The sequence below is a fragment of the Neolamprologus multifasciatus genome, chromosome 13, assembly GCF_963576455.1.
Source record: "Neolamprologus multifasciatus chromosome 13, fNeoMul1.2, whole genome shotgun sequence".
NCBI classification, from domain to species: Eukaryota; Metazoa; Chordata; class Actinopteri; order Cichliformes; family Cichlidae; genus Neolamprologus; species Neolamprologus multifasciatus.
This window is the reverse complement of record NC_140451.1, coordinates 27,039,495-27,060,688: the sequence shown is the minus strand read 5'-3', so window position 1 is coordinate 27,060,688 and position 21,194 is coordinate 27,039,495. Positions and strand designations below refer to the sequence as shown.

At 38.6% G+C, this 21,194-nt stretch overlaps 1 long non-coding RNA gene across 2 annotated transcripts in view; it reads right to left on the bottom strand.

Moving 5' to 3' along the window:
- The window catches only part of LOC146505699 (uncharacterized), a 97,228-nt gene that overhangs the window by 51,566 nt on the left and 24,468 nt on the right, over positions 1-21,194 (bottom strand). For both annotated transcript variants that reach the window (XR_014877553.1, XR_014877552.1), the window contains 2 exons: positions 11,766-11,826; positions 9,159-9,234 (listed from right to left, as the gene is read on the bottom strand). This is a non-coding gene — a long non-coding RNA (uncharacterized LOC146505699). The remainder of the gene's footprint in view (positions 1-9,158; positions 9,235-11,765; positions 11,827-21,194) is intronic.

Here is a 21,194-nt window from a genome sequence, read left to right as displayed (position 1 = left end):
AGGCCTAAGTTCTCAGTACTCAGCATTGGAACTATGGCCCAAGGCGTATCTGAGCTTAATTTACCCAAAATCTTTCAGAGTGGTGTTGAGTCTTTTTTTTTTACATCCTTATGCTGGAACATGGTGTTAGTGTAAGTAGACCGCAAGTCCAAGAACATTATATGTTGAAATCCCTAGTAGGAAAATGCAGTCATCAGATGGGGGACCTTCCAGCACCAGTCCTGTGGAAGGCTGGGAACTTAGGTATGGTAATGACAGAGGCTGTTCTCCCCTCTAAAGAGACAACCTTCTCCTCTCCTCCTCTATAGACCTCGTCTCCAGGAGTATATCCACCCCCAGCTTAAAGTCCAGCCCCTACACAGGAGATTTGTTTGAGACCCATCCTGTACATTGAGGGAAGCTTGACTATACCTCCTTTAAATCTCTAAGATTTAAAGTAGGTATCCTCACAACTGAGGATTCATGTTCTCCTAGGGCCAGTTCAGGCACCCTGGGACTGGACCACCTAATCCACAAAGCTCTGAATCTGCAGGTGATGGGTTGACCCATGTGGCTTGTTTGCTGCCCATGAAGTAGCGCCTGGCCACAGGCATATCCCAGCAAGGCTCTCCTGCAAGCCTTGCTTCAGGGCAGGGCCCTGGGAACACTGTTTCAGGTGAGGTTGGTGGCTGTAGATGTTTTCTTCAGACTGCTTTGAATTGCACTCGCTCTGGCCCCTTAAGCCAGTATTTTTTAGGACTCCACCATTACCCCAAATGACATAGCTCCTGGGATCACTCAGGAGCTATGTAAGCCATGTAACCCTCCACCATAATAATGTGCCAATTGACATCTTTGATCAAGTCAGTTTATAAAATGCTACTTGTCAGTCCACCAATTGATTATTTAACCAACCTTTTCACATAAAATGAATTGTGTGAAAATGTTAGCAAATGATTCAGGGAACCCAAACATTTCCTATTCTTAGATGCTTTTATACTGACACAAAATACACACGTTTATATTACTATTGCCTCCTCGGCAAACACCTTAGAGAAAACAAGTAGTCTTGTCTTGTTTGCCCCCACTCTCCCAAATATATTTTATACTACTTTCTAGGCACTTGAATTCAGTTATTATCGCTAATTCACTCTTTGTTCCTCTCTCTTACACACACCCACATATATATACACACACACAACAGACCTCTGTGGCCTTTCTCAGCTGGTACCAAGCCCCATATGCTCTAACTCCTGTTGTTATTGTTGTTGTTCAGCTCCCTGGCTCATTTGACGTGTGGACCCATGACAGTGTCCAGGACCCCTTCCAAGTCTTGCCTGGTACCACTTTGTGTGTGTATTTGTGCATGTGAATGTGTAAGAGAGAGAGAGAGAGTAGTGAGTAGTATAGTTTGTGACTGGTCTCATGCTGTCTATCTATTTCAAGGTGTCTTGTGTCTACGTATTATCAAGATGTGTGTGGCTATGTGTATTTGAAAGCAAAGTACAGAATATGCCACATGGGGCAAGTATCAGTGGTAAATGCAGGCCTAGTTAATATTTTTTTCATGTATATGAAAAAAATATTAACTATGGTTAGCTATCAGGGGTTTGAGGTTTTGGCACACACTGACATTTCCACAGCACATTTAATCAAATGTTTAAAACAATCATTATTTTCAGGTCTGATACTTCACATTTGACGCTCATGAATTTGAATGATTGTGAACATGATACAATACACTTACTGGGCTGTTGTCCATGACCTTTTTTTAGTTTTTGTATGTTTCTTTCATACAGAGAGAGAGATATAAACAGACTGTAGAGTGTCAACACAATATGATCTTATAAATGACACCTTAGAGCAGAAACTCTTGTTCTTTACTTGATATATTATTATTTGTTATACTTTGTAATTTCTATTGGCCTCTTGGCCAGGTATCCGTTTGTACATATACACATATATATTTTATTATCTACATCTCTATTTACATGAGGCAATATGTTCATAAAAACACAAGGATGTGGATCTGTGCTTTGTGGCGTGACTTTTAGTCATCTTAGCCATCTGTCCACTAAGATTGCTGCCCACATTGCTTTTCTACAGTCTGATGAGCTACAAGGACATTATCTCCACTTAGGTCTCGCCACTTGGCAATTGCAAGAACCATAACAACAAGTCCTTATGAAACCCACTTTAAGCCATAGCTTTTTTGCTGCCTTTGGAACACGAGGCAACATTCCTATGGGTTTCTAGACCTTCCTTCTATTTTGGTTGTACCAAGACATCCTCCTCTAAAAGCCTTCGGTTTTCATTGCTGTAGAAATGTATTCAAAGACATTTATCAGTAAGCTGCGTGCCACTGGAGACTGCATTGGCGGCCATTTTACAGGTCTGGTCAGGGAACACAGGAAAGGGGAACTTCACTGCAAGAGAATGACATTTACATGTATATTTACATTTATTCACAGCTGTTGCAGAATGGAAGCAGCCCCAAGCGAGAGAGCGGGAAGACTAGAAAGGTCACAGCCTGGTGTATGCATTAAGCCTTTATTAGTTCTGCGCATTACCATCGCCTACAATTCACAAATGTTTTATCTTTTATATTTGGCATCTTCTAATGTAATCCTTCACATAATTGAATTATATTTATTTGTGTATATTATAAAGATAATGGCGGTAGCAAAGACAAGTAAGTTATTTGAGTGGAATTGCTTGGCGAGTCTCATTTTCTGAATTCTAAACTTAGTCATAGGCTGAGGAATTTGGTCATGTGCACAATGTTTTTCAAAGCAAACAATAAAGTGGTGCTTTGCCACAATAAGAGGAAAAGAGACATAACCAGTTCTGAAATCTAACTGTCAACTAAACCAAAAGTAGAATTTTTATGACCCAAGTAATTATTTCACTTAACTTTAATGTGTCATTTCATATAGGACATAAATAAAGAAATGATGGGATGAAGCAGCCTCAGATGGACAGAGAGATTGGTTTTATTTTGTGGGTTGTTGTTTTTTTAATCACTGAAGCTTCTGCTCTTAAGTGTCATTTCACTGAATTTTCTTAACATACAACAGTAACCAAAAAAAGGAAAAGAAAAAAAGAAAACAGCTCACTAAGCAGAGTCGATGCAAAATGCCTGCTGTGTTTAAGTCTTAGATGTGATGCTCATTTTCCTCATTTAATGTGTTAGATTACATAATTACTTCTTTCCTACAAAGAACTGCAGCTGTGATAATTCCTTGTTAATTACATTAGCTAACACTTTTTTTTAAATTTAAATAATTCTCTCAAATAACATCTTATCTCCAGAGATGCACATGGCAATGATTCAATTACACAGAAAGATGGAGAAAAAAAAGGATTTAGTGTCTGCGATAAACCTTTTATACCATCAACGGTCAATAAAAGGTATATTTATTTGATCTTATGCTGAACTTTTAATGTCAGTGTGCCTCCATTCTGCTTCTAACAATAGGCACTGTCAATACCTGAGCAGAAAACCTCCTGACAAAATGATAAATCACACCTTCCTACAGATTCATGCACATGAATACAATGCACAAACACACATCGTGTTTTTTTTATCCACACATATGCATATGAAATACACCTCCAGGAGGTTCCCTTCAAAATTATCTTTGGCCAAGACGCTGGCCTTGGAAACCACATCCACCATCCTCTACCCCCAACCTCTAAACTCCCCTTCATGTCCCTCTCAGGAGCCAAAATGGCGTCCATAAATCAAGGAGCTAGATGTAATCTGCAGTGTCCAGAATGCAAGAGGCGAGGCTGCAAAGCATAATGCGACTGGTTCTCCGCTGTCATTCAGATGCAGGCAGCAGCACAGCGAGCCTTGCCTGCACCTGATAAGGGTGTGCTCAGAGTGAGCTATAAATCACAGATCGTGCCAAGGGTTCCTCCACTGATTTCACAGAAGCAGAGACAGAATGTGTGAGAGGCAAAGAAAGGAGAAGAATCAAGTGCAAAGAGTATGGAGAAGGTGATTCCAAATAATCTTTGGTGATAGATGGCCAAGGATGAAGATGAAAATATGAGGAAAAGTAGAGAGAGACCACATTAGAAAGCAAAATGAGAAGAGAATGCCAAGAATGAGAAACTGGGTGGAAGGTAGAGAATACAAGGAAGAGGAGGGAGAGAAGGAGGGAGGGAGTGAATGATAGATCTGCAATTTACTCCCTATCTCATCTGGCAAGAAGTTTCTCCACACAAAAGGCCTGACCTTCAGGAAATAAACACCTTGCTCCCCCAGAGAGCTCTGCTGATGTCTGTGCTGCATGTCAATTTCATCACTAGGTCTCAGGACAGCACTAAGATGAATACAATTTGGGGAAAACAAACTCTTCCATCTAAACTACTCTGTTAGAACTACAACTATTCCAATGCTTTAGAGAGCGCATGTTAAACCTGTGGACTGTTTTGACAAGGTCTAGTGTAATATTTTCACCACCAAGTCCTCCCATTTAAATCCCACAATAATATTCTCGTTGACATGATTTACAAGCACCTTCTATTACAAACCACTACAAATCATTTTTAGAAGTATAGGAGCACTTCTGACCTGAACTGATGAGAAGCAAACTGGAAACAAAAACGGTCTCCCAGTCAAAAATGACCTTTTTTGTCATTTTAATTCAAACCAAGAAGTTAAAGAGAACATCCTGACAGTGAACATGCACCAAAATACCAAATTGTCTAGTTTAAAATTCACCTTTTAATGAACAATTTAAAAATCCACTCCTGTAATGGCGGCAGAGACAAATCCTTCCGTGGAGTGTGATCTTTCCTCTTCCATCTCTAAAAGTGATTTAGGTCTTTGTGTCTCATCCTAGTCAGTCTACCCCGTCGCTCCACCTCGAGTGGCAGCTCTCACTCACCCTAGCCGCTATTCAATCAACCCCTTATTCCTTATTCATATGCTAACCCCTATAGCAGAACCCCTTTGGCCAAGTGTACTGTGAGATAGATGTTAACATGTGTAATCCCCTATTAACGCACACAAGACAACGTATCCTCCGCGGACACCCTCTCTCCCCGTGGGATTTGCCCTGTGAGAGAGGAGGGGCTGATGGGTAATGGTTCAGAGAAGCTCCCCTCTGTTTCAAGGCATTCTCCCTCCTGCCTCCTTCCCCTACAACCATGGTGTATGAGCTGAGATCACCACCGTCGACGATTTAACTGATATGGACGAGCGTTGGCATTTATATGGCATTTATTCATATTGATCCAAGCCCTAAAGGAAGTGCTTTGATTTGTGAAAAATATAGTCAATTAAATGCTTCTAATTAAATTAAGCAGGTTACGTAGACATTACCTTAGTAGGACCTAAATGTGATTCCTATTTGGTAAACCTATATATGGAAAAGTCTGTGAAATATCTTTATTACACATGGGTGAAATGCTAGCATTGAAAAACCCTGCAGCACAATATAGTTTTTATGGGACTGACAAGGTTGTTGATTTAAAGCCCTGATCAACTAACTGTATCAATTTGCCAGTTTATTGGATGATGATTTAACAATAAAATAATTTAAAGACTGCTTTCTTTGAGCCACTGGTGTCACAAAATACACACAAGATTCAATTCTCAGGACTACGGTTGGTGTTCTCTCTAGGAGCTTTGCATTTTGTGTTAGGCCACAGACCAGTTTCTGTTTCATTAACTCTGTGTTTATAGGTTATAGTGCCAAAACTGACTGGCTAGGAAGAGAAACAGGCAAAACTGACTGAAAGTCAGCAGCAGTAGGTCGAATTGAAATCTGAGCAAGTTAGTTTGAATGGTCATCAATACATGCAGAGCAGGAAAGGAGAAAGGTACAAAAGCTAGTGTCCACAGCCATCTGTAACACACAGTGCTGCATGTTAGCCAGTGGTGTTGGAGATCTTTTGAAAATTAACAGAATTATGAACACAGAACAGGGCCGTCATATTTTGATCCACCGTGCAATACCAGCTTGTTAAAAAAGTACAAATTCAGTTTTTGACTTATACCCTGCATTTCTATTTATGCATGCACATTTTGATAAATTACTGCACCTATTTGTCATTTTCCTAGCAACATATATAAAGACATGAGATAGCTCAAGAATTTTGCACAGTACCGTATCTCAAAGAAGTCAAAGGTTTCTGTTTATAAGCATCTCAAGGGCAACACCCACCAGCAGTCTGTGATGTTTATAAAAAAACACCCACTGTTAGAACTGTCAGGATCAAGATGAGGGTCACTGTTTCAAGATAACCCACTGTCATATTATTCAGCACCAGCCCTCTTGAAACAGCCCAATGTCCTACAAATTACAAACACATTTGACAATTACCCAACCTCACAATTTTCTCCTGAAGAATGGGTTACCATTCTGTCACAAACAGGCAGTTAACATTTGGGTTTCCATAAACTATAATTAAAACTCTTCCCAAACCTTAACCATGTGTTTCAGCATTATAACCACGCCTTAACAATATGGATTTCCATTTATTAAAAATAAAAATACTTTATTACTACCTGGATAAGAACATCCTATCTACACTTTGATCCTGACTTTTTTTTGTGTTTGTGCTGTGGGCATATATGTTTTCTGGCAGGCAGCAAAATAATACATATACATATTTTATAAAGACTATACTGTACTTGTGAAAAGTTATTAGAAGCCTAATATATAAAAGTAAAAAACAAACAGATAGCAATGATTTTTAAACATGAAAGACTACACGTCATCTACACTCAGGAAGAGTTAAGCATAAACAGCGGTGACATCATCTCTGTGGACTAAGTGGCTGTTTTAGGTTGGCCTGTATGTGCATGGGATGTGTATGCATGCCTCATTGAATTTCACATTATGTACTCTAATCTGTCCAGAGAACTACAAAGGAAACCTTAGACGGAAGACCTTGAAAAGTTTTGCGACTTTTTTATGAGCTGGTTCTCTTGAAATGGTTTCAAAGTGCAGACAGACACATTTCTGAGAGAAGGTGTTGATAACTTTGCTGCTTGGTGGTTGTTGTTGGTTGTTTGTTTTTTCAGAGGAGCTGTATGGGCTAGCAACGAGAAGCATTTCATATCTGAGAAAACTTCCTTAAAAGTGATGACTGTTTTACATTTCTGGATGTAGACCTGGGAGTAATTTCCACAATAACAGAAAGAAATGCTAGAAAGTATTTAAAGCTCCAGAGGTTTTGTGGTGCAATGGACTCTAAACACTCCCAAATCCATTTCAAGTGACATCAACAAAAAAAATCTAAGGGTGTTACTCCTTCAAGCTGCCAGATTTCTTTCCTCTTTCCCATTATCCCTCCCTTATTCTCTCTGGAAATGTGAAATTAGCTGAAACATGAGGACAATTACAAGAAGGCCTAGCATAAAGGCTGGGGGACTGGGAAAATAAACTGATCACAGACCCCTGAACAAATCTGGTTTACTTTACAAAGCCTCCTCTGAACTCCTGCCAACGTTTCCCCCGTCTAGAAATGTTCTCCCAGAGCAGCTTTGTGTTTACACCTTGAAAATCGCTGCATGATCAAGAGGGAAGAGACTCTGATGCATTCCCTTCCTTTGTTCTGACAGAGGACGCTCGGCTGAGAATTGTACGTCAAAAGTAACATTAGAAATATCTAATTGACTAAAAATATGTAAGTCATTCTTTTGAATTCTTTTTTTAACCCCATTTTTTGGTTTTAGGGCTCTCAGCTATTAACATCAAATGTGTGGGAAAACACACCCAGTAAGCTGTCGTCTATGGTGTCTCTTACTTAAGAATAGATCTTTTGTTTTTTCAGCACCAAAGATCACCGAGGCATTATATAGCTTTTCTCATTACTGCATTTTCCAAACAGAGTGCAAGGGGCAGTAGTGCATGGCTGAATTATTCAGGGATAGTATTCAGGGATAATGGTTGTAGGGCTGATGTCTTATACTGCACAGATGTAAGGGGATCCTGTGAGAGACATCAGAGGACTGTTGTTCATGTAAACTGATTTTGTCAGTACAAAACTAAAGGACTTTATCTTCACTGAAAAAAAAAACAACCCAAAAAGTTTTACTTGCAGGATTAAGCTAGTTTGGGAGACTTAGCTTCTAGTGACTGATCTTTAATGAATATGACTTTAGTGGCGACTAATATAGTCCAAAGAAAATTGTTATATCCGTGTGCAGTAATTTATATTTGATACTATGGCTCTGTTCTGGGAACTCCTTGTTCTTCTACAGGCATACACAGAATGAATAAAGTGGGAAAAACAGCAGGAACACATCAGATCAGCGACTGATAAAGTTAGACACCAGAAAAGATGGATAAAAGTGAGTTTCAAAGTGGCTTGCAGGAGCTGTAAGCAACTTAAAGCAACTTAAATATATGAAATGCATAGTAGGGCATCAGCTGGCAAATGCAGCTGAACTGGACTCCATGGCTAACTACGTCTCTATTTACCCAAAAGCTGGAACTGGACTTCTTTATTCCTAACTGAACCAGGTTAAGTTTTTGAAATATATAAGAGGTTAATGAATGTTCAAAAGGTAACACAATTGCTGATACTTTTTCACAATTTGCTGAATCCTTAGACAGCGGGGTTAAATATTTATTGGCGTGATTGCAAATGAAGCTTCAAGGTTCTCAAATGACATACATTTCCACACGTACACACAGAACTATTTAAATAGCCAAAGAGTCATAAAGTTTAGTGTGTGCATTTGTGCTCTCATGAGGACAAACCCAATACATTTCAAACACTTGCCTCTCTCTTTATCTTCAGGCCAAAGTGTAACTTTTCTACACAAGTTTTCTCATAACATAACAGTCATGCATGCTATTAATCACATAAATTCTCTTGGGAAAGTTAAAATCCAAAAACAAATGCTTGCCCTGATGAATCTGCTTGCTAAGTGACAAAAATAGCACCTGCAAACTAGTTTCTTGGCATATTTTATGACTAGATATAATTAGTTTTTCTTATTATTATTATTATTGTGTTATTGTTTAAGCTAACCTTTGTTAGCTCTTTGTTATGACTAGGAGACAAAAGGTACTTTGAGGTAGGTTAGCTGGGGTGGCAGCATATGGCTTTGGTCATGGTACAAAACCTACAGTGTCTGCCATATGTGAGCGCATTTTGTATGCTCAGCCTATACAGCCTTAGAGCTTAATGGCTATAACAATTATACATACCTCCTCTGATCTTGTATCACAGAAGACTTGGTTTCACTCCAGCATGATTCAATCAGCTGCAACATGTCTGCCGTCTCTGAAAAGATAAATTATGCCATTACTGTTCTGAACTGCAGCACTGTGCTCTTGAAAAACTGTAGAGCCACACTGAGCTTTAAAGGAAATGTCACTAATTACCCCGCTTTTGTTTAGGATAATATTGTTAAGTCATTCATCATTGCAAGGGGTTCTGCTCCAGCTGAAGAATTATGAATAGGCATGTCTTTCGCCTCCTGGCAATATACTTCATATACATGATATTTTGGCTCCTGTCATATTCCTTACACTGACGCTTTATTCAACAATCAGTAGTATAAAACACAACAATCCTGAAAAAAAAAAAGAGCATATCAATATATCAGAAAATGTACTGTCAGCTGTTTAAACATGGAGCCAACTATTTCAACATTACATAACATTTTCTTGGCAGACCTAAGATAACTATTCTTTTAAAATGGAGTTGCAAAATATAAATTCCAGACAACATCTGACAACAAAGGAAAGTCAGTTTGACAGGGGAGACACACTTAAATAATACATCAAGTACTTTTTTTTTCGTATTGGTTTTTAAAATGGCTTTAAATTATTGCAGTACCTTGCAGCATTTACTCTCCCTGAAATCTCCACTGTTTCTGGGAGATTTTTCACACCCCTCTCATTTCATTTTGATGCTAGCGTGTGATGGTGGCACAGCAAGGCATCCCTCACATTTCCAATAAAGTTGGCACAATGTGGCTCTGGACTATTAATATCACACAATGCCACGACCACAGTGGTGGCATCTGCCGACTTAGGCCTCCCCCTTTCCTCTACCTCTCCCTCTCGTCTCATCCCCCACTCCTGTCCTTTCTTTTCCTCCCTCTCCATCTTGCTCAGATGGACTGTGCAGCCTCGTAGTATGACGCACAGCTTGGTGAAAAGCAGTTGAACCGTTGCCAGAAGCCCCATGCTGTTCTGGCTATTTCTATCTTTGAAAAGTAAATGAACTGAAATTGCAAAATATGTGCTAACTTCCTTCAAAGTCAGGGCAAATGAGAATCTTAAAACTCATCGGCATTTTTTTTTTGCACTTTTTAAACACAAGACAGTATTGTTTTTCTCTCCAGTACCATTACTGTTCATCCTTCACAGTTCTGTCTCATTCTACAAGTAACTGCTTGAGCTCTAAAGTCATTTATGAAAGTAATGCTTGATTATATCAGCTTTGGAGAGGACTAAAATGGACATTACTTACGGGCAAATGTTTGAGATTATGACTATAATATGAACACAATGGCATTTATATCAAACAGGACTCCTCTACAAAGGCCATCATCACCAGTGTTTTATGTTTGAGGCAGCACTTCACACTAATCCTTTCTTAGGACTCAGTTGGCATTTATTATGAGAAACATTTTGGACAACTGTCCGCCCGCTCATGGCGCTCGCGTTTCATTAGTTTCACTTGTGCTTTAATTGATCTTTATTTCCCTTGATTACGATCATAATTAAACACCAGAAAGCTGTTCAAGCTACCAGCCATCTGCCAGGTTGGATGATGGGCAGCATCAGTGTGGGTATATGGGTACAAGGCCACCATGGTGCCCCATCAAATGTGCTATAATAAGGTCAGCTGGATTTAGCTTCAGTGTCCTGCATTTTTGCAAATAATTTGTTAAAAACAACGGAAAAAAAAGCTAATTTTATTTTTAGTTTTTTGTTTTGGAAAAGAGAAGAAGTGACGGAAGAAAGTAAAGTGGATGATTGTAAAGAGACTAAAATAGTCGATTTATTGAGTAAATGTGATTACTGATCTGAATGTACTGTTGCTTATCAAACAAAGTGAATCTTTGAACACAGAATATAGTAAGTGTTTGGCAGGCTCTTTGGGACTTCATAATGATTAAAAAAGAGAGATGAAAAGTAAAAAAGTTCTAATTAAGTACAAATACTTTGTTATTATACTTAAGTAGAATATTTATGCATCTGTCTTTTACTTGAGTATTTATTTTTCTGAGAATATTTCACTTTTATTCCCTACATTTTAATATCTCTACCTTTTCATATTGCTTGTTTAACGCTTGTTTGATGCAATTGAGGGAAATCATTTATTATTTTTGTTACTGTGTGTGCCTTGCCAATATCAATCCCAATTGAACCTAAATCGGGATGACAATAACATATAAAAGCCAACCCACTGGTGTATTCATCATTGGTGATGACTAAGAAAGAGACAAAACAATAAGTAAGCAAATTTCAGAAAACACACAAAATGTGTCTGCAAGATGAAGATACAGTTCTTAGTGAGAGAAAAGAAAGTTAAAGTGCACCAAGTTTATCCTCAGAGATGGAGAAAGAAGTAAGAAAGAAAGAACAGGACCCTGTTATTAAATAATATTAATATAACATGAAGTCCAGTTAGCTTTGCACAAAAATGGTTAATAGAAATGTCCTCCAAAGAGCTACTTTATTTTTAATATGTTGAGGGCATTTCAGAGCTTATACTTTTCACTTTGACTTTAGTGAAGTTGAAACACTACTTTAATGTTAACCAGTGTATTTTTTCACAAGTATCTGTAAGCAGCTTACTTCAGAAGCTGGATGTCAGAGCAGGGAGTGATGTCACCTCCAAGTTGAGCGCATTCCAGTGCTAAAGTCGGAAAAACAAGGAAAAACAGGATTTGTTTTGCTTGTTAGCAAGGCAGAGCTATTCATGTGTCACCAGCAATACAGCACAATCCTTGCTTTCATATGCTTAAAAACAACACTGCTGCTTGTTCTCTGTATGGTTATTTAGACTGCACAAATACACAACAGTGGCTGCGCAGATTACAAGTGTTACAGTTTTGCTACTATTTGCATGCACTGCCGCCATCTTGGATTGTAAAGTCAGGGTTCATGGTGGTGCTCTAACTTTCTGAGTTGAATGTCTGACCCGTAGCGGCTTTCCAGTTGAAAATTACTACTGATAACTTGGAAATTCCGAATTTAAAGGGAACACAACACTACTTTTAACAGTGGGGATCCACTGCCAAGGTATGGCTTCAATTTGGTGGACTCTATCTGAACATCAGCTAGCTGATAACTTTGTTTAATTTAACTGTAGTGGAGAGCAATACCAAAAGGATCTGATAAGAACTGGGGAGAAGATGAGGTAATGTCATGTGCCCTAACAGGATGCTGAACACCAGTTTCAACTTGTGCTTTCAACCATACAACTCATGAAAATGCAAGGCTGTGGATCAAAGACATCAATAGTCATCCAGTCAAAAGACCGCATTCTCATGATGAAAACAGATGCTATTAAAAATGTCTACTTTACATTTTGATTTTCTTTGGATTAAGTCCTCGCTTTAGATTTGTGTTCATTCCAATTTTTATCGTCGAGACTCTATGCAGTTCAAATCGAGTTATAAACTTAATCAATCCTTACTCTCCTGCATCGACTCCTTTATGATTAGCCGAGGTCACCGTGTTTTATTGACCTGATAACCTAAGATTAAAATGGCAGAGAGTATTTGACTTGAAGTGGAAGAAATGGGCAGGGTAGAAATATAGAGCTGCACAAATCAGACTCCTCTCAGTAGCTCTTACTAGTTAAACACATCATAAACGAGAGATGACGTGAACTAATTTCTTCTGGTGCGTTCTCTGATCCCTTCACTATTGTGAAAAGCAGTCCATAAAGAAAGCAATATATGAGAGGCGGTGTGTAAATCTGGGCTGAGGTGAAGAGGCAGACCCTGCATGAAGAGTGATGGATGAGGTGGGAATCCTGCCCTTTCTTTCTCTGTTACCCTCGATCTCTGAGGTCTATTCCATCTCTTTCCACTGGGATAAGGAGAGACATGCATGCATTCTTGACCTCTATAAGGAAACAAGGTGCTGTTGCCACAGCTGCATGCTTGCCTTTCAGAAGCAGCCGTTGCTCTGTAGCAGGTTTAGGGAGTTTGTGTCTTGGCCAACAAATCCAATGAGCAACAGCTTCCTTTCATGGACTGTATACATGAAGAACTGAAGGACAGGGCATATTTCAGCACATGCAATACTCAAATTAGAAAATGAAAAGAAAGAAAAGAGTTTGAAGTTCACTCAAACACGATGACAGGATACAAACCAAAAGACTTTCAGATTTTTAAATACTGAAACAGCCTTGTTTCAGTTACACAATCATAGTTAAGAAAATATAAACAGAGATTTTAAACTAACTTGAAAGTCAAAAGCCAAAAAATCTTGAAAAAAGAAATCAAGTCTAGTGTGAAGTTTGCCTACATGCAACATCATCACATGTACTACTCTGTGGCAAAGTTATATAATGTTGTATGATATTGTCACTGTTTTTAACTGACAGGTTTCATTAAATAGGGGTTAGCAACCTGATTAAAGATGCAGTAGGTTAAGAAAGAAAATGTAGGTACGGTGTTTCTGATATTAAGCTCAGACCATACTGGAGACTGCTGCTGCTTTGAATTAATGAAAGTGCAAAAGAAAGGTACTTTATATTTATTCAATTTATTTTGGAGAATTATTAATTAGAGTTTGCCAAATGACAAATGAATCAACAGCACACATTTGTATCAAAACATAAATAATTAGTTTTCCATCACCTAAACTAACTAGTGAGCATAACTTCAGATGGAACCTCCAAATTGTACACACATTGTAAATGTAAAATAATTCAGTATCAGAACAAATCTGTGAAAATCATAAGGTTATGCAACATTACCACTGAAGGTACAAATTTAAACCACCAGCCGTGAAAGTTGTTACAATTTTGGTCCAATTCTGCTTTTCTGCCTGTGAAGTCAAACTGCCTTATAGTGCAACTGAGACACTGGTATAAACTTTATTATCCTTCATTGTTAATGTTGCAGTCCAACAACCTGCTTGAACAGGAATTATGTTGAAGAATTTCATGGGTTCTATAAACTGTTTAAGCAAATTATAGTAAGGTAAAATATTTAGATTTCACAGCCATGCTCTGTAAAGACAATGAACCCATCATCCACTGTTCTACTGAACTCTGCCACCACTACTGTGGCCCCTTCAGCATTAACGCATATGGCTTTCCTTAGATCATTACTTCCATTAAGTCATTAAGCCTTGGCCTAAGCAAAGGCTGTTAGTTAGTCACATTAAAGAGTTAACACTTTCCGTCTCCACAACCTGATAGGTTGACATGTCTGCTGTCGCAACTGACACATGGATCCTTCCCTATAATTAGGAAAATTGCTCTTAACAGGTCCGCTGTTTAGTAATGGTCTCATTTCTTCCATCTTCCAAACTGCAAGAAGATGTCCCCATTAACTCTTTGCACCAAGGCTAAAGCCCTTCTGTGTCCATTCAACACTGTTTGATCCATCACCACCCACCCCTACACCCCCATCTCACACACACACACACATACACTCTTCTTCTAATGGTTTTAATGAGCCACCTCATGGCCCTTTCCCCTTACAGATCTTTAACATATTTTTGGAGACCTTTGATCGAACAGCTATCATTTTAAACTTTTTGGGAGGGAGTTAATACTATATGTGAGGAGGGGAGAGGGCAATTTGGGAAGAATGAAGGATGGTGAGACGATTCGGCGGAGAATAACATGCCAAGCTTTCATCTCCCCCCCTTCCAACCAGTACCCAGCACTCCATCCCTTCATCTCACCCCTCCATCCCTTCGCTACCACCACACACCCCCACTTCTCTGACCAAATTAAATTGAAACCAGATGGAGTAGGGCCTGGACTGTGCGTTGTGTCAGATTGTCATGGAGCATTAACCATGATTTCACATTGAAATGGTCTGCAGGCCAGAAAGAAAGCAATGAGAGACGTAGAGAGAAAGATAGAGGGATAGAGACAGAGAGGTGGGGCTTAAATGATACAGGGATAAGAGAAGAGCAAGACTGTCAGAGAGAAAGAGTGAAGGAAAGAGAGAAGACTGATGAATATGGTCCTGCTGCCAGCAGATCAATCCCACTGATCGCACAGCTGGCACAGGCTGATGATATGAACGCCATATGACATGGAGACAGGCCTGCATCAGGGAGGCCCAGGATGGTGTCATACCTTTACAGATAGGATTAAACATCCTACATAAATCTGAATCCAAATCCAATTATCTTGTGATTAAAATTTGCATATCACCCAGAAAGTTCAGTGGACTAAAGTTTTTCTTTACTCGCTTGCTTTGCCCTTAGGATGTCTAGTTTACCTGTAGCTGAATCGTGTATCTTTTTTTTTTGTTCTACTGATACCTTGCTGTTGCTTAATCTAGAATGAGTCCAATAAATTTCCACTGAGAGAAGACTGATGTTGTTGCCAAAAAGCTAGATACAGCACTTTGCCGGAAAAATACTAGGCACAAAATTGGAGACCAAATATGTGGTCTCCAAAATATGATTTCAAAGATGCATATTCCAGATTCTGTTTGGAATAATTTCCTTGCAACTTCCACTACATAACAATCAGTTCTTTAACCTGCCAAAATGTTAAGTGGTTCTCAAAAGCCACCTAGGCAGAACTGGCTTTGTACCTGCACAAACACAGAAAAAGTGTAAGGTTATCTGGTTTGTCAAACTAGGGAAACAGTGGTTAAAGACTGCAGTGTGACTAAAATTATTTTAAACATGTGCAGTGAATTTGATGCATTTAAAATGGTCGTCTCAAAGATCGGGATCAGGTCTTCGACCACGCACAGTCAGCTGGCATCTTCAAAGTAGCTGGTGCATCAGGATGGTGATAAAATTACAATAAGATGAAATCTCTCTGAATCACTTGGAGGCTGAAAGGGGTCCAGCTGGCAACTGCATCAATCTCTTTATGATAGTATGGCGATTAACTGTGATATTCTGGTGAAAATTGCAAATGTGTTACCAACAATAAATACAGAAATTCAATATAATATAACTGAATTTGGTTGAATTTAACAAAAATACACCACTTGCCACTTGCGAATCAAAGGGACTTGTTACAGAAAAGTTGCATTCATGAGACTGGACTGACTGAAACAGGTTGGCCGTCTGCCTGCCTGTCTAAATTAGATGTCAAACTTTCACCAAACTGACTGAAAAGGACTGAGGTCAGTCCAAGTTGGCCTTCAATTGTTTGGAGACAGGTTTGCAACTGAAAGTGGTCGCCCAGAGGTTCAGGGTGTTAGACGCTCATCACAATGCAATCACCGAGCAACCAGCAGTTTCGCCTACTCACAAGGAGGTCGCCACCCTATTTTTATTCTACTTTAACTGAGTCAATTAGGCAACTGTTTTACACAGGGCATGTATATGCAACTACAAAAAGTAGAAAATGTATGCAGTCTCTAAAAGAACTGCACCCTAAGACCACATCTCCCTTAATGCAACTCAAGAAAGTCTTTTGCCCTTTTTTTAAAGGCTAAATGCCCACAACTTTTAAACCAGCATCTCTGGTTCGTGATTTGTCAAAGCTGCCCTCGACACAGGAACCATTATAAAACTAATTTAACAAATTCAGTAGTGCCTCTTTTGTATCTTTTAACAATGAAATCAGGACATATTCCTAATTTCCATAAACCTCCAATCTGCTCTCTTTCTTGAAACTATTCCAACAACTACATGAAACTTCACTCTCATTTTCTTCTAACTTTGCCCAACTATTAGATGAGTGTAATACTCTTAACCATAGTGAAACATTCATCTTCCATTTGCCACCGAGGGATCAACGCTCCACTTAACCTCTCGAGGGATAGAATTACAAGTTTGACTTCAACCACTGATATCTTCTCATTGCAGGTGTCATTACCCCAGCTTATAATTGACAGAAGCATTAACATGTCATTAACACATAAGCTTAGACTTATATTTGAACCTTTTAATGAGGCTATCATTCAACATTAATAGATTAGTTATCATGGGTAATGACTGAGGTGTCTTTGCCCGTCCCCACAGGTCGGTGTAAAAAAAACACCTCAGTGTAATGTTTTTGGTTTGGGGGTGGTTCGGTCCATCAGGAAATGAGACGGGAGGTCGTTAAGGGCAAACGTAGGAAGACAAGGCTAGGTACTGTCATTCATACAGAGGTCTTTAGATGTGGGTAATAATGAACGAAGAAGACTGCACAGTAGGCTAAAGAAAGTTTAATAAAAAAGAAAAAAAAGTCAGTCAATAGTTTTGTCCAAGTGTACAAATAGCCCAGCCTCATACCTGCTATGATAAAATAGTTGCAAACGTGATATTCAAACCAGTTGGCAATTATTCTACTATGTCTTTAGCCCTTTGCTTACCAAAGTGTGGCAATACTGAATTTAAGCTGAATTAGAGATAGAGGCTTCTGCCCAAATGCTGGCCTTTAGCCTGGACACACTGCGCACCAAAATGAAAAATCATTTGCAATGTGAATACATATCCAGAAACAAGTTAATATATTAACTTTTTATCTAATAAATTGCAAATGAATAAAGAAGGGTGAGATGTTAAAGCGACATCACCTAGATGTTAATTCCAAACACGCCGTGGTTTAAAAATCACCCACTGATGTAGCCCTTGAATAAGCAATTGTATTTTATTAGAAGTTTCCAGGCCATTAGCTTATCTGCTCTCTAACCCTTAAACTACTACCCCCCATGTGCCACATACTAATCACACTCGCTAGAGCCATTCCTTGGTTACATCAGGCTTTGAATTAAAGACTACAATTAATCTCCTAGAATGCCTCCTGTCACCTCTGCCACAGCTGATGATTGATTAAAGCTGGCTCTGTTGTGGCAGTGCCTGAACCAGGCTAGAGTTTCACCAACAGGAGAAGCAGTGTGAATGGTGAGGTCCTTTTAATGCCAGACTCATGGCTTGTGAGCCTTTGAGGCCTCGCAATCCCCCTTCCCCTAAACTCCTCTGATGTGAAAACCAGGTAGCCCTTTACCCCTCCACAGCACTCTCCAGCCTCCTGTCTTTCCTCCTTCACTCCCTTTTCGCAGTCCTAACGGACTTGGTGATGGATAGTATTTTACTCCTCAGAAACACATTGTTTTCTTTAGCACAGCAGGGTATTCTATTTGCAAAGGTCTGGTTGGTGAAGTATTGTGCATATCTATCACTGCAGAGGTGCCTCTGCTAAGCGTGGTGCTTCCTTTGAAAGGAGGAGGAGTTGTGTGCAATGGATAGTTGAAGCTGTCAGATCCATATTCTGACACAAGGGTAAAAAAACCCCAACATTTGACTAATGCTAGATGTCTATACTAAGGCGAATGTGGGTCAAACAGTAAAGTTTTTAGACTATGATTAAATTGACAACATTTTTTATCACACCAAGTTACCAATCACATGTGACAGCGGCACGTAATAATGATTTTCTTATAAATACATTCACTTAAAGGCTGTGGGTTGAGAACCTGAGCAGTTTATCAAAGGTTCTCAGGCAGACCATGAAGCCAGAAACCACAAAAATTAGCTTGCTTCAACTAACAAATGAACAAATGAACCAGACCACTGATAAAAAAAAACAAAACCAACTAATTTTTCATAAGAGACACATTGAACTACTCTGTCCAGCAGTGAATTTCACAGGCTTGCCATTATTCTAAGATGCAGTCATACAAGTTGGAGGCAATCATTATCAGTTGATCAACATGGATTAGCTTATAACCTCTTTCATTGTTCCATTGTCACAGTATCTCATGTAATGCAACTCCCCTTTGAGTTTCTCTCAAGTTACAATATCACGATTACCCAAATGGATGTGTCCAAAAGAGGGCTTACCCACTCTAAATCTCCTTTTAGCACCTCATGTGAAAGTCAAAATGGCGGCAGTTCGTAGATGACAGATGACAACCTTGAACCCATAAGCGCACATCGGGGAGTCAAATCCAACAGTTTGAAAAGAGTCTGTCTCACAGTATTTCCACCACTTCTTTCACCTCAGGAGAGACTGAACACATATACAGAGGTCCTGAAATGTTTTACATGCTGTCCTCTGAGGGAAACTAGGGGGCATTTGTAACACAGCTATTTCACCAGAGCGATGATGTACACACCCTGGTCATGTTGAAACAGATTGGAGATGATGTGAAACACAAACAGGACGAGTGACTTGGAGACTCGAGGCCAGAAATGTATTTAATAAATAATTAAAGTAGTGTATATCACAGGTCTTTGCCTTTTATCATGTGTTAAAAAATGTTGTGGAATTCAAATATACCATACACAGGTACTGTATATGTCAGACTAATTTTGGCTTTATTGCTACCTAGTCACACACACACACTACCAACACATACACACATGAATGGGAGGCTAGGGTTCCTGTGTTCCTAGCAGACGGGGGAGTTGAACTTGTGACCCCTCCCTTGGGCGTGAGGCCCGGGGGGTTGCAGTATCACAAAGCTGATCCACTCCAGCCTGCCTGGCTTGGCTCGAGCACCGCCTGCCCACCCACTCCCACAGCTGGCACATAACACACAGCACTCACTGTACAGCTCAGTGCCTCACAGCAGCACTACATGAGCTCATGCTATGATGCAGCGTTAAAGCACCGCTGTGAAAATCTCCGTCTGAAAATTTAATATGATCCTCAAAATTAGTAAGTACATGAAAGTATATTTTTGAACAGAACGGGGTGAATGGCATGAGAGGATCTCACTGAGATTATTTGTTAATTTTCAGATTAAATAAAGTAAAACATAATATAGTAGTGTAAACAAAAATCTGATGTAATAAAAAGGTCAAACTGTTTTTTTTAGATAATATTGTAGAGAAAGTGCTTTCAACAACAGAGGTGTTTATCACAATCAATTTGATTTATAGTTTTATATATTCAATCACAAAATGTAGAGAACAAAACTCAAAAATGAAATCAAGTGCATCTCTTGCAAGCAGTACTGGCAGAATAAATATAAGATAACTATCTTTTTATTCATCTGCTATAGATTATTATTCATTTTAATGCTAGTAAGCTTAATTTGTATTGCTCATGTGGTTTTTTATGCTAAATATGAACACAACTTGTCTTTCAATACAGCTCTTAATGCAGAAGCTGCCATGGTTCACAGGCCTCAGTTGAGTTTACATACATGCATACAGCTTAACATTTAACTAAGAATATTGAATTTAGCATAATAAATACAAATCATCTCCAGTTTAAATGAGCCCTCACTCAGGGGTTTACTTACATATGGAATATTGCCACATTGCACCATTTATTTATTTTTTACAAATTCAAAAGAGTTTAGACAAAGCTCAATATTACAAAGTGAGATTGAAAATGTAATTTTCACATTTTTATTTATACTATCGTGGAAGTCTGATTTTGAATAATGGCACAATATAAATTTGCTTTATTATTTGTCAATGCAAACTTCCAAGAGTTTTAATATTCATTACTGTGCAACTCAATCAACATATTTAATGCAGAAAGTTTAGGGCAAAACCACAAGAAAGATTCAAACTTATCAGTATTTTTGTCATTTTAATTTGATAGAAAAATGTAGCAGTACAAGTTATTTCTGTAATACATTTGATGAGCTGAATTATATATATATATCATTAAAATATACATTATTAAAATTTATAAAAAACTCTTCGATTCAAATACTTCAGACTGCAGACATGTTTTCTTATCTGAACCCTCAACTGTATAATAATTCCAACATTAATTAAAAAGATTATTGGTTGAACGGCAACACCGTTTTAATAATTAGGGCATTTCAGATTCATAATTATCATTTTGTAATTAAACATTTCAAAAGTGGATATGCGATGTGGTTGTTCAACCTATTAACATAATTATTTTGTACAGAATATCTTGATTTCTATTTTAATCTCATTAATCAACTATTGAGAGATGTGTATCACATAACATTTAGCAGATACAGATAAATGTATCTTTTTTGTCGCACAATAAGACAAAATGAAAAAGAAAATCAATAAGAATCAAAATCACAGTGAGCTAATAAAATGAGAATCTGCCAGTAAGTAGTAAAGTAAAGTGTTGTTTTAATATTTTCCACATCTTGATGTTTTGAGTTATCACCCCCCGCCCCCAACTACTTA